This window comes from Dasypus novemcinctus, chromosome 8 (genome assembly GCF_030445035.2).
Source record: "Dasypus novemcinctus isolate mDasNov1 chromosome 8, mDasNov1.1.hap2, whole genome shotgun sequence".
In the NCBI taxonomy this organism is placed as follows: Eukaryota; Metazoa; Chordata; class Mammalia; order Cingulata; family Dasypodidae; genus Dasypus; species Dasypus novemcinctus.
The window spans coordinates 69,603,470-69,616,570 of record NC_080680.1 but is presented as its reverse complement, the minus strand read 5'-3'; positions in this window follow the sequence as shown (position 1 = coordinate 69,616,570).

Here is a 13,101-nt window from a genome sequence, read left to right as displayed (position 1 = left end):
CATTTATAAGTATCCACTCCTCCAAGCTAGTGGCTGTCTCCAAATATCCAAGTAGGAAGACTCTTAGCATTGATGTCAGTATATAAATGAAGCACATACACCAATGTTGCAAGTGAAAAGTTTAACCCTGTTCAAAATTATACCCAGTTCTTCGTTTATTATCTATATTATAGTTAGATTTGAAGGGTTTGCATCCCACATTAGGTGTAATTATCTAGAGAACAGAGACCATGAGTTTATGTTCAAGACAAAATAAGTTTATTTTTATTGATGTAGGGAAAGCCTGGGGATTTCTATTGGATTTACTAATTTTCTTTCAATAAGCAGTGATTTTAAAAAAAAGAGAAACTGGCTAAAACTCCCTGAATTTAGCATATATGGGTGTTTATGAATTTGAGAAAAAATTTCATTTAGATGAAAAAAGACTTGCACTTCTTTGGCACGTTTTTTTTCCCTGAAGCTGACACATTCCACCATATGTTAGAACTGGGGCCCAGGAAAATAAAGCAAGCCCATGGACATCTAGTAACAACATGGAATTTGAAGTTCTAAGAACTACAGGCTCTTTGAAAAATGGAACTGCAATTTGCCAAGGTTAGAGAGTGACATTTTCATAAATTAATGCTATGTGAAGCTGCTGGAATTTTCACAATTATCTTATTTGAAAATGAGCAGAAATTCCAAGAGAGGTCATGCTGATTAACCTGGGGGAATATCTGAAGATTGCCAATGCATGTAAGAATTTTCTTCGAATAAAAAGTGATAAAACACAAATGATTTTTTTGTTTACCAACAAAAGTGCTTGTGTGTTTATTACCTCTTCAGTTGCTCCAAATTATGTTTTCCTTTTTATGTCTTAAATTTATGTATTTTTTATGTTGTAATTTTTAGCTATAAATGAAAAAAGAAATCTTAAACTAAATCATTAAGTATGAAAGAGACAGATTTGAATTGAAAGTGGGACAAAGGATCAAGAAATTACTTTTTTAAAAAACAAACATAGTAAGCAAATGCTGGTTCCTTCCTCCCAATGCACCTTTAAAGCCAATTCCTGAGACACTGAGGTTTCAAAGAAAGAAAGAGTTTTATTGGTTGCACAAGTAATGGAATACAGTGGCATCCTGTCCCAAAACTGTCTCCCTGATCAGAGAAATTCTAATATTTTAAAATATTGGAGTGCTGATGAATAATTAGGATGGAGCTGAACATAGGTTCATTCATTAATAAACATTAAGGAGCTGAATAGGATTGATGGGAGTGAGGTAGCAAACCTTGGCCAGTCACAAGGATTTGGTATAGGGATATACAGAACAAAGGTCAGTTACAAGGTTTTTTGGCTTTTATCATTTTCCATTAGGTCATATATAAAGAATATTCAGAAACCATAATAAAGTTGATGATTTCAAACATTTTATAAGCACTTCATTACATATAAACAAAATAATAAAAAGAAAAAAGGTAGGAATGGGAATATAAGGATGATTCTTGTGAGATGAAACCCATAGTTGGGAAATAATAACAGGAGATTCATTTTTGGCTGTGATTTCTCTACATATTTCCTCATCTACCAGAACTTATCATCTCACTTAACTCACTTCCCCTATTTTGAAACCTCTGCAAGACCACCTTAAAGGAAATGGTCAGTCCTTGTTCATCATGACTGAGAGGAGAGCTGAAGCTTTCAGTGGCAAGAAGGATCTAGATCAAGAGTCTCCAACTTTTATTAGTGTAAATTTACTATGCATTTCCAAGATATGCAAAGCAATATTCACAAGTTGGAAATATTCTTACTGATAGTATATGATTCTGGGTGAGCAGGGGCAAGTGCCTCTGACCAGGCAGAAAATCATTGTTCCCAGCTCTGCCCTACCCCTTCCCATAAATAAGCAGGAACCTCTGAGTGATGCCAGGATGGCCCTTTGCCCTGCTGCCAGCCATGAACACACCTTTCACTTTCTGGGGCAGTAGTGCTCTATCTACACTAAAACAGGAAAGAATAGAAATTAGAACCACTGAGCTGTCACAAAATAAATTAAATATTAAAAAAATAAACCAACCAGAATATACCCTGGGAACTGAATGTTTAACACATTTGCACGTGCAGAAATTCCCATTGAGTCCTGTTATCTCTGTTAGCATATAGATTGTCCCCAATCTTCATTTTCTGGGCTTCAATTATTATATTTTTCTAAATATGAATAGTCTTTTCCCTTAAGTCACATTCTGATAGATAGCTCTGTTCTGGCACCCCTTTGTTTCATCCCTAGACAGATGCTTTTGCTTGTGAGGTGGCTAAGAAATATTTTTTTGCAAGTCAGAGCTGTTAAAGCATACAGTGTTCCCTCTCTTCGACTCTCCCCTGAAACCTCTAAATCTCTAAGAACCAATAGGTTCTGCTGACAGTCTTGATCTGAGACGTTTAAGAGGATTTTAGAAAAGATTTGGCTTTTGTTTGTTGTTTGTTGCTGTCTGGAATAAAGGAGAGCATTCATTTCAAGCCTTACAAACAAAAGGTTTCAGAGCTTACTTGGAAAATAGGGCTAGTGGTTGGGATGTTTACATGTCATCCTAGATGTGGGATCATCACTACTGTTAAACTTAGAACTTGTCAAATTGTGATATATATCTTAGAAGCAAGTAAATAGAGTAAATGATGAAACACTTAACTTGTACATGTTTTAACTAACTCAAATTAGCGTCAGCAAACATATTTCTATTATTATCACATGGTAGAGAAAGTTAAAATAATTATTTTTAATTGCATAAAGAAAAAGGGCATATACCAATGTCTTCATATTCCATATATGTATAAAAGTTAATCCACAGAAACACAATAGCATATCTAAAACTTAAATGTCTCAGGAGACAGTTCATGTGATTGTAGATCTAAGGGTGTATATTCAATGATTTTATCCAAATCTAGTTGGAATTCACATCACAAGCCTTTTAAAAGAAGTATGATTGTCTCTTCTTTTAGATACTCCTAAAATACTGAATAACACTCAAGCACCACAATTTAAGAATATGCAAACTGTGCTACCCTTGATGGACAAAGACCAGCTCCACTCATTGCTCTCTCAGATACCTGTGGAAGAAATTGATAGTAGAGTGAACTTGGAGCACAGTGATAGAGATGGTTTTAAAATTGAGTTCAAGCCCAACCTCAGCAGGAAAGTGTACAGTGAATGATTAGTGATATTTACATGGGCACTGGAGGGGTAGGTGTATACCCTTGTGCCACAAATTTGCCATCTCTAGCACATCCATTGCTTGTCCATTTTAACATTCAGCCATTTACTATCTATTTGTAAATGATTTATTGGGTTTCAACTATGTGAGCTTCTAGGATATATAGAAGGAAATCAGAATCTATATGTCTAGCCAAAATGTATTTGAGAAAACTTAAAAGCTAGTGTTGCGTATTAGAAACCTCTAAATCCCTCTCTTTGGGAAGCAGACTTGGCCCAATGGATAGAGTGTCCGCCTACCACATGGGAGGTCCCCGGTTCAAACCCTGGGCCTCCTTGACCTGTGTGGAGCTGGCCCATGTGCAGTGCTGATTCGCGCAAGGAGTGCCCTGCCATGCAGGGGGGGTGTTCCCCGCATAGGGGACCCTGCATAGGGGAGCCCCACGCGCAAGGAGTGTGCCCGTAAGGAGAGCCACCCAGCGCGAAAGAAAGTGCATCCTGCCCAGGAATGGCACCGCCCACACAGAGAGCTGACACAAGATGACGCAACAAAAAGAGACACAGATTCCTGTTGCTGTTGATAAGGATAGAAGCAGTCACAGAAGAACACACAGTGAATGGACAGAGAGCAGACAACTGGGGGGGTGGGGGAAAGGGGAGAGAAATTTTTTTAAAAATCCCTTTCTTTCCTGAATGATCCCATTTCAGATACATATTTTTTAGAAACCCTTTTTCCTTTCCATTACTCTCTTTGAAGGGACACTCTTTCCTCTACCGTTTCTTCTTTGCATCTGGGCAATCTCAGTCTCTCAGTCTGTAATCACTTGTGAACTGTTTCCTATAGCTTCCATTTAAAAAATGAAGTGGACTCTGGGTTACTGTATTTGCCCAGTATCTTCATAGGCATTTAGGTAATGCATTTCACCTACTATATTTGCCACATTTGTGCCCATTTCTCAGTCCCCAGTTTTTTTGTTTGCTTATTTCTATTCTAGCTGTTTCCTCATCAGCTGCCTGTTGGCCAAAGTTCCCCTTCAACTGCTGTCTCAAGTTTCATCATGAGAGAATTTGAAATAAAATATATGAATAGAAATATAGGCACATTTTTCTGCTTAAGATTGCAGTTGTATTTGGACTAGAAAAATACTGTGTAGAATGCAAACTTTTTTTAAAGTGCTTAGTTGTTAGAAAGAAAGCTGCACCTGTAAGAGAACAAAAGCTCACCCAATTGTGGAGAAGAATTTTATTAACAATCTTGCAAGAATGTGAGTGAGACCTGGGTGAAATGGTCAGAGCGCCAAACAGTAAGAAACAGTGATATTTACAACTTAAACCTACCAAGCGGGTCCCTCCCCTGTTTCCCCTTGATTGGGTACTTCAAGGGTTACAGCCTATTCAAGAGAGCCAACTAATTTACCAGGTTCCTGCTCTGAGTTCAGGCTTCCTGCTTCCCTACATTCTGGGTGGCTGGGTGGACTTGGCATCACTTTCACTCCTGGCGCCACTTTTCAAATTCGGCTCTGCTTTCACTATCGGCCCACCCTCACTTCTCACCACTGGCCCCCCTCGCTTTGGCTCCGCTTTTCAAATTCTTGGTGCCAAAGCTGCTAGAACCCCTTTCCCTCTCTCCTCCAACTGCAAAGCTAACTCTGGCTTCACCTTAATGAGAAAATTAAACTTAACCCTTTCCTTACAAATCCCCCCTCTTTCTTTTAGACTCTTTCTAGATTTCACAATTTAGTTTCTTAAATCTGCTAAGATCCTCCTCACATTCTCCCTCATAGCGTTCTTCATCTTTAAGGGGGTATACGTTGTTTTGTTTGTACTGTATGGGCATCTGTTTGATTAGGGTCATTTCAATGAGTTTTTGAGCTAACCCTCAGGCATGTGGGATGATATAACATCCAACTGCTGTGAGTACCCCAGCCACGATGATAAGGGAAGTCAAGACAGACAGTGCCACTGCTTTTCATTTTCCAAACCAGCTCTCTAAATATCCCATGAGTGGGTTGTCAATGCCAGAATTTTCTGCTAACTCTTAAGATAAGGCTGTTAAGCCTTGAAAGGCTTTGGTAATAGTCCCATCTGGAGCCGTATTATTGGGGATGAATGCACAGCAACTACCTCCAATCATAATAAAGATGTCTCCCTTTTCTGCTATTATCATGTCTAGGGCTACACTATTTTCCCAGGCCATTCAGCTAGTAGCATCCAACTGTTCTGCTATTCTCTTAACTGCATCTATAGTTTATATGATAAACCTCGTTGATTACAATATATATAGTTAATCCAATCCACATTTTTGTTAACAGTGACACATCAGAACAAGAATTACTCAAATCCTGCAGCTACCTGATTTCTAGCTTTAAATTCATTTGGTGGACTTACTGATACTCTATTTTGGAACTAATGTAATTAGTAATGGAAGTAAATGTAGCACTGAAATGGAGAAAGTGGCCATGGTAGCTGCCGAGGATGGGAATGGGAAGAAGAGATGTGATGTAGGGGTATTTTCAGGATTTGGAGGTGTCCTGGGTGATACTGCAGGGATAGTTTCTGGACATTGTATGTCCTCCCATGGCCCACTGGGTGGACTGGGGGAGAGTGTAAACTGTAATGTGAACCATTGACCATGTGGTGTAGCAGTGCTCAGAGATGTATTCACCAAGTTCAATGACTGTCCCATGATGATGGAGGAAGTTGTGGTTATGGGAGAAGTGGGGCGAGGTGGGGTGGAGGGTATATGGGACCTCATATTTTTTAATGTAACATTAAAAATAAATTAATTAATTAGTTAAAAAAATTGAAAAAAAAAATAAGTAAATTCATTTGGAACTCCCCAGGGAACTCCTATACTATCTAGATAAATTTGGCCATCAGAGGAACCAGGTAAACTTCTTTCCTTTCTCTTTCCCTGGTTTTGTGTTTCTTCCTCTTTTTCAAATGCCAGGGTAAATGGGATGGCCAATTGAAACACAGCACAGGTTCCTCCCCACTTCTCAGGTAACATCGGTCGGAGGATACCCTTTCCACAGTACCACCAAAGTTCTACTCGGGGTTTGGCCAAACTGGAGAAATTGCCAGTATTATTGTCACTCATGTTCCATACTTGTGTATACATGGCTATGGTCTCAAGGTCCTGGAGCCCTTTTCCTCATCTAGAGAGATAGGCAGAGTGACTTCTGAGCCAAGGCAGAAAGCCCATATTGCTTTGATGTTACCCTTTTTGACAGGAGGGAAAAGAGAGGATAATGTACTACAATTTTCACCAGGAGTCACATTCTGGAAGAGGAGTTTCATACACTTAAACTCCCTTTCATGCTCTTCCATACCTAATGGAAAGGGTATAATATGAGCAGTGGGCTGACCCGTTGCACAAGTGTAACAGTTGCTTTTGTTCAGACTCTGAACTGTATATTTGACCATTCAACCCAGATATTTGCATCCCAATATCCCGTCTCTATTTCTATGGTCTGCTTTAAATCTTTTGCCTTAAGTATCCTGACTGCTTTTGGATCATTCAGAACTGAGGAATTGGCCTTTGGTTGGTTTTCCCTTGGTACCTGTGAAGGGTTAGCTGGAGTGGACACTGTTGACATCATATCCACGAGGGGAGGAAAGACTCAAATACGGAACCTCCCCAGATGATCCTTATGTGTAACATCCACCTCCATCCCATAGACTAGGTCAGGGGAAGAATAACAGTTGTTGTTGAATTTGCCTGCCTTTCTAATGGTTATTACCACTGGGTTACACAGGAGGTTATTGCAGTCTGGTGGGATATTACCTTTATAAAAGGCTATTTTGTCCTCCAATGATTTCCAGTGAGTATGGCCTCCACCGTTCCTGGTGGTCCACCCCTTGTACTTGGTAGTCTACCACACAAAGCTCCAATCAAGACAGTGAAGGAGGTTGAGATAACCTCTCAGTGACTCCGGGCATAGATATTTATTTTGCACACTCAGCTACCATTGATGTCCTAAATCCCCACATTTTATCACTTGACAAGCATCAAACTGCACATTCTGGGACTGTAGGCCTTCAGTTACATTTACTATCAATTTAATGGGGCTTGTCTTAACCTGAATTTGAAACATCATAGTCAGTATAATTATTCTCATTTTCGGAAACTTTAAATCCTTAATCTGCTAGTCTCTTAAGGCACTAGACAAGGTGCATATCGGTAATAGCCTGCTCTCTAAGTGGAGGGATATCTTCCCACAAACGTCACTGACATACAGAGTCCAATCATTCCCTGCTCCCCTTTCCTGATATGCCCTCCCAACTATTGCCTTCTCAGAGTGATCCAAGGTTGGAGTTATTTACCGGCACCTGGACAGCGTTTTGGGGTACTTATCATTGGTTCGGGCACTGATCCTTTTCCTTTGGTGTGTTGTAATCAGCCTCTTTCTGCTGTCCAGACTGCAGTTTCAGTTGTCAACAAAACTTGATTGAGTCCTTTCCAGGCTGGCTGAAGTTTGGACTCCTTCCATGACTTGATTAGGACTCAACTGCTGGATCGGTGTTAATGGACAGCAAATTCAAGAGGCGGGGTCTGGGGGGTCTGGGCCAGCAAACTACGATGCTTGAGAGATGACAAAGTAGAGGACAAAGCCAGTATATAATTCTTAAGGAAGAGATCTTTCAACCCTAAGGAAGCGAGGTCTCCAGACTTCCCAGGAAAAGACAAGCCAAAAAGCATTTCATAAGGAGAGATTCCCAGATCTTTCCTAGGGGCAGTTCTAATCCTCAGTAGGCTATGATGGGTAAGCACTTAATCTAGGGTACTTTGTTTCTAAGACCATTTTAGAAAGATGCTTTGTTAAAGTCTGATTCATTCTCTCCACTATCCCTAAAGGGAGTGGGTGCCAAGGCGTATGTAAGTTCCATGTAACACTCAGGCTTCACATAACATTCTGCAGTACATGGGAGGTAAAGTGGCTATCCAGTGTCTGAGTCTATATTTTCCACTAACCCATAATGAGGAATGATTTGTTCAAGGATAATTTTAGAAGTTCTTGATGCTGTAACTGAGGCCAGAGGATATGCCTCCACCTATCCTGTCACATGATCTATAATAACTAGAACATACTTTAGCCGACCCATTGGGGGTATTTCAGAGTGATTAACATGAATACTCTGGAATGGCCTGAGGCCTGACTCCCTTCCCCCTTGTTCTTTCTTCCTTAAGACCTTCTTATTGACTTTTTGGCAAATTATGCATCATTCACTTATTTGTTTAGCTACAGTATAAAGGCCCACACATCCAAAATACTTAAGAACTAGATCACACATGGCCTGTACCTCCCAATGACTCCCTTGGTGTAAGACTAATACCTCTCTCATCACTTGTTTAGTAAACATTTGCCTGCTATCCAGAAGGAGCCACCTCCCTTGATCATCAAGGGTTGCTCTTACCTGCTTCAGCTTTTTTACCTCCTTTTCAGAGAATATGGGAACCCTGAACTCTTTGGGAATGAAGGAATCAGGATCATCAACTTCAAAGAGGAATTAAGGGAGGTTTTCCTAGCCTCTTCATCTGCTAACCTACGGCCCTTTGTTTCAAATGTATGACCTTTCTGGTGTTCACTTACATGCACCACTGATATTTCCCTAGGTAAGAGAAGATGGACTAATACTTGTTTTATTAATTCTCCACGGACTATCCCTTTTCCTTTGCTGTTAGTCAATCCCCTCTCTTCCCAAAATTTTCCAAAGTTGTGGGCTACCCCAAAAGCATACTTAGAGTTGGTGTAGACTGTACCATCCTTTTCCTCTAATAATTTGAGGGCTTAATTTAATGCATATAATTCACAAGTTTGAACTGAGTAGTCATTGGACAATCGGCAAGCTTCTTTCACCTCACAAGTTAGTCCATCTATAATTGCATAGCCATTGTGCCTCCTTCCTTCTAGGACCCTGAAGGACCAATCTAGGAATAATTTTCTCTCCAAGTGCAGGGGTAGGTCCCTTAGGGCAGAGTGGACTTGGGTCTGATACTCAATCAAGTCTAAACAGTCATGCTCAGGAGCTTTCATTTGGTCATATCCCTTCCAAAGGAAGGAGGCCAGGTTTAGGCTATGGTCTGTTGTCAAAGCCAAATCTTTTTTTCCATTAAGGTAGCCCATACCTCAGAATTCTGGAGTCAGTAAGCCACCTTCCCACTTTCTGAGACAAAATAATCCTGACCTAATGAGGGATGCTAATGACTAAGGCTCCTCCAAAAGTCAGCTTCATGATCTCTTCTACCGGGAAAGTGGTTGCCAACCACAGCTTGAGTGTATCCAAGCCATCCCCTGGAGATAGGATTCAAAATCTTGGAAAAGAAGGTTACAAGTCTCCTTTGATCTCCCCAGATTTAGGTCAGAACCCCCAAGGTAGTCCCTTTATCTACTGTAACAAACAGGTGGAAAGGTTTCTCAAGGGAAGGAAGGGCCAGAACAGCAGCCTACACCAGTGCCCATATGAGTTCTTCTAAAGCCTCTATCTCCCCCCGAATGCTTACATCTTCATTCTTAAAGGGGTGCTGAAGACAATGGTCATTCGTTTGTAACTGCTTCCCACTGGTTAGGGGCAATAGGCCTTACCTGACAAAGTGTAAAATGCTCCTGCTATTCTATCATGGTTCGAGAAAGACAACTATGGCACCCTAGGTGAAAATGGATGAAATCCCTGTATGGCTAACAAAATGGAAGAAATAAACTTAATTAGAATTTTGAGGATATAGGATTTCACTGAAAGGATACTGGGCCACAAAAATAGAAAAAGGCAAGTGCCTAAAGAATGCATCTTCTCAAAATTGATGGGCTTTATTTTGCAGATTTTCATCAGAAATTGGTTTCCAGGTCCTAGGCGAGAAAAGGTTACCCATAGACTATCTTGAAGGGGTTAAGCTGAAGTAGATCCCACTCACTTTGTTTACTCTTTCCTTCCTGGTGGGAAAATGCTTAGCCCTGGCAGGATGACATGTTGGTTTGCCAGTCCTCCCCAGAATATGAGTGGGACAGGTTTTAGAATAAGGGCTAGGCCAGAGACTTGTACTTAACATGTTCATTAAATGTTTAGAAAATCAAGTTTACTGGGACCTTTTAACATATTCAATATTCCTCTGCATGTGATCTAGAAAAGATATCACCATAATCATCAAGCATATATCTAGAATAGGAGAGATATAGGTACAGTTCTTAATACCAATCAATGCACTAATGAATGTGTAACTTTCTTTTTGAGTTGCAATTAATAGATCTAAGCTCCACATCTGCAACACCATACAAGTTGTCTCTACATGGGAGTAGGCTACAATGCCAATTATATTTAAGTTCTGCTCATAGCACTCTGGTAATCACTGCTCCATTTAGCATATCCTTCACACAGCCATCATGCTACAGCACCATTGACCCTAGAGAGAAGATAGGAAGGTAGGCTCTAGTATTCCACTGTCCTGGTGCATAGGAACATTCAGAACCATGAAGATTTTTACTTCTACACCTTCACCATGATGACATTAATTAATGAGTATTTTACTCCAGCAATACAGATGCCCAATGAAATCAAGATTATTCTCCTTTACCATCACTTTAATATGTAAATTGAGGTGGCCTCTGACAGTTTTTCCTGTTATGAAACTACTTTTTGTTATTAAAATCAATTCAGTTTCTGTGTAATAAGGACTTGCTGGAATTAGCCATTCAAATATTTTGGTTTAAACATTGCTTCTACAAACTTCTTATAACTATCCATTACCACATAGACAATAGTTGCTTCATCTCAAGACAAATTCTGCCTTCACAAAATACATTCCCTTACTTAATGCTTCCTTCTACAATACTTTCTACAACTTGCCATATGCATTCAAGTTTTGTACTACATACTTCTATTCTGATTTTATGAAAACCAGCTATCTTATCTTAGGAAAAAACACATTCCTTTAAACAAACTTTCAAATTTTAGTCAGCACTCCCACAAATCTTTTACTTCTTTCTATATCATTTAAGTCTCATCTCCCTCATTCTGTTCTGTGAAAAAAGAACAAACTATTTATCTCAATTTAGGCATTTCAAAGATTTCCATACTTTATTTATCAATATAAGTTCTTATTTGATTTTTAGCCATTTGACTAGAGCTCTTTTAAGAATTTTCATTTGTCAATATAATATTACCACCAGAGGTATTAAAACATACACTGAACAAACAGACAAACACAAAAAGAATTATGAAAGCAAGGTTGGCACACAGCTAATCCTCATCTGCCCTGTATTTTGGCCAGAATACATTGCACAGTCATTTCCTTTCCCTTGGTCCAATCTTACCATTCCAGTGTTCCAACATCCTCCCTAATGGATTATCCAGAGGAATGTCCCTAGGAGATCTTATAGATACCGCCACCCTGGTTGACCGGCTGCCTCTATTCCCCATTCTGAGTCTTGTCTAGGTTTCTTTCAAGCCCAGTCTCATCAGAATCTCCCCACCACCAAGGCAATATTTAATAGTCCAGTTTCTTACCTTGGCCTGTGCACAGGGTTGTCTGGTCAACGAGAGGCATATTTTCCCTTCCCCTTTTCTTGTCCACAATCAGCAGATCTAAACATCTGGTCTCAGGTCCTTCCAGCTATCAAAAGCAGGCCCCCAACAGCAGAGTCTGAGACTACTCAATCAGTGGGGCACACCTTTCCCTTGTCCACCTCAGGGGTCCCTCTCTGAAGCTTTGGATCCTGGATGAGCCCCCAAAATTGCTAGAAAGAAAGCTGCACCTGTAAGAGAACAAACAAAAGCTCACACGATTGTGGAGGAGAAAAGAATTTTATTAAAAATCTTGCAAGAACAGGCGTGCGACCTGTAAGAAACAATGATATTTATAACCTATACCTAACATGCAGGTCCCTCCCCTGTTCTCATTGATTGGGTACTTTAGGGGTTACAGTCTATCTGAGAGACCTAACTACCTTATCCTGTTCCTACTGAGTCACCACTCCCCTTCTGTATATTCTGGCAGGTTGGGCGGACTTAGCACTGCTTTCACTCCTGGCACCGCTTTTCAAATTTGGTGCTGCTTTGCTATTCACCCTGCCCTTGCTTATCACTATTGCACCCCCTCACTTTGGCCCCTCCCTCACTTTGGCTCCACTTTTCAAACTTGGTGCCAAAGCTACTAGAACCCCTTTCTTTCCCTCCTCAACTGCAGAGCCTGCTCAGCTCCAGCTTCACCTTTATGTGAAAAGTACACTTAACTCTCTCCTTACATTAGTGGACATCAATAGCATTTTCTCCTAAGCCTTGTCATTTCATTCTAATATAGATTATACTACTTAGGCAGCCTGATGCCTCCTCTTGGTGAATCTCTCTCTACATCTGGATATTTCCTGGAGATATGATTAAAAGTAAACCAGTGTTTATCAATATTTGAACTCTAAAGTACTCTTGTTTCTCTAATATTTTGAAAAATTAAGCTTAGTAAAATACAGTAATAACTGGACTTTAAATAATCAAAATTTTTTATATATTTACATAACTTTAAAAAGAGCTGTTGGTCACCACAGGATTCAGTCATTTATTCATAAACATTTATTGATCACCTACACTGTCCTAGGTAGTATAAAAGGGTAAACAAAGAAGATTTGGCCTCTGTTTCATATAATTTACAGACTAGGGAAACAGATAAACTATAGTGTTTAAATGGGACCAACAGACTAGTGAAACAACAAGTAAAATATAGTTATAACAAATTTTCAACATCCAGAAATAAATGAATAGGCTAAAGGAATAGAGAATGAGATAGTTAAGCCATCAAGAAAGACTTTTCTAAGTTAAGAATATCTTTAAATAGAAATTAAAGACTACAAAAAAAATCAATATATAAAGAAAAACACACAGAGTAGAGAAAGAGTGTTCCAGTTACCTGGAATAGCATGTTCAA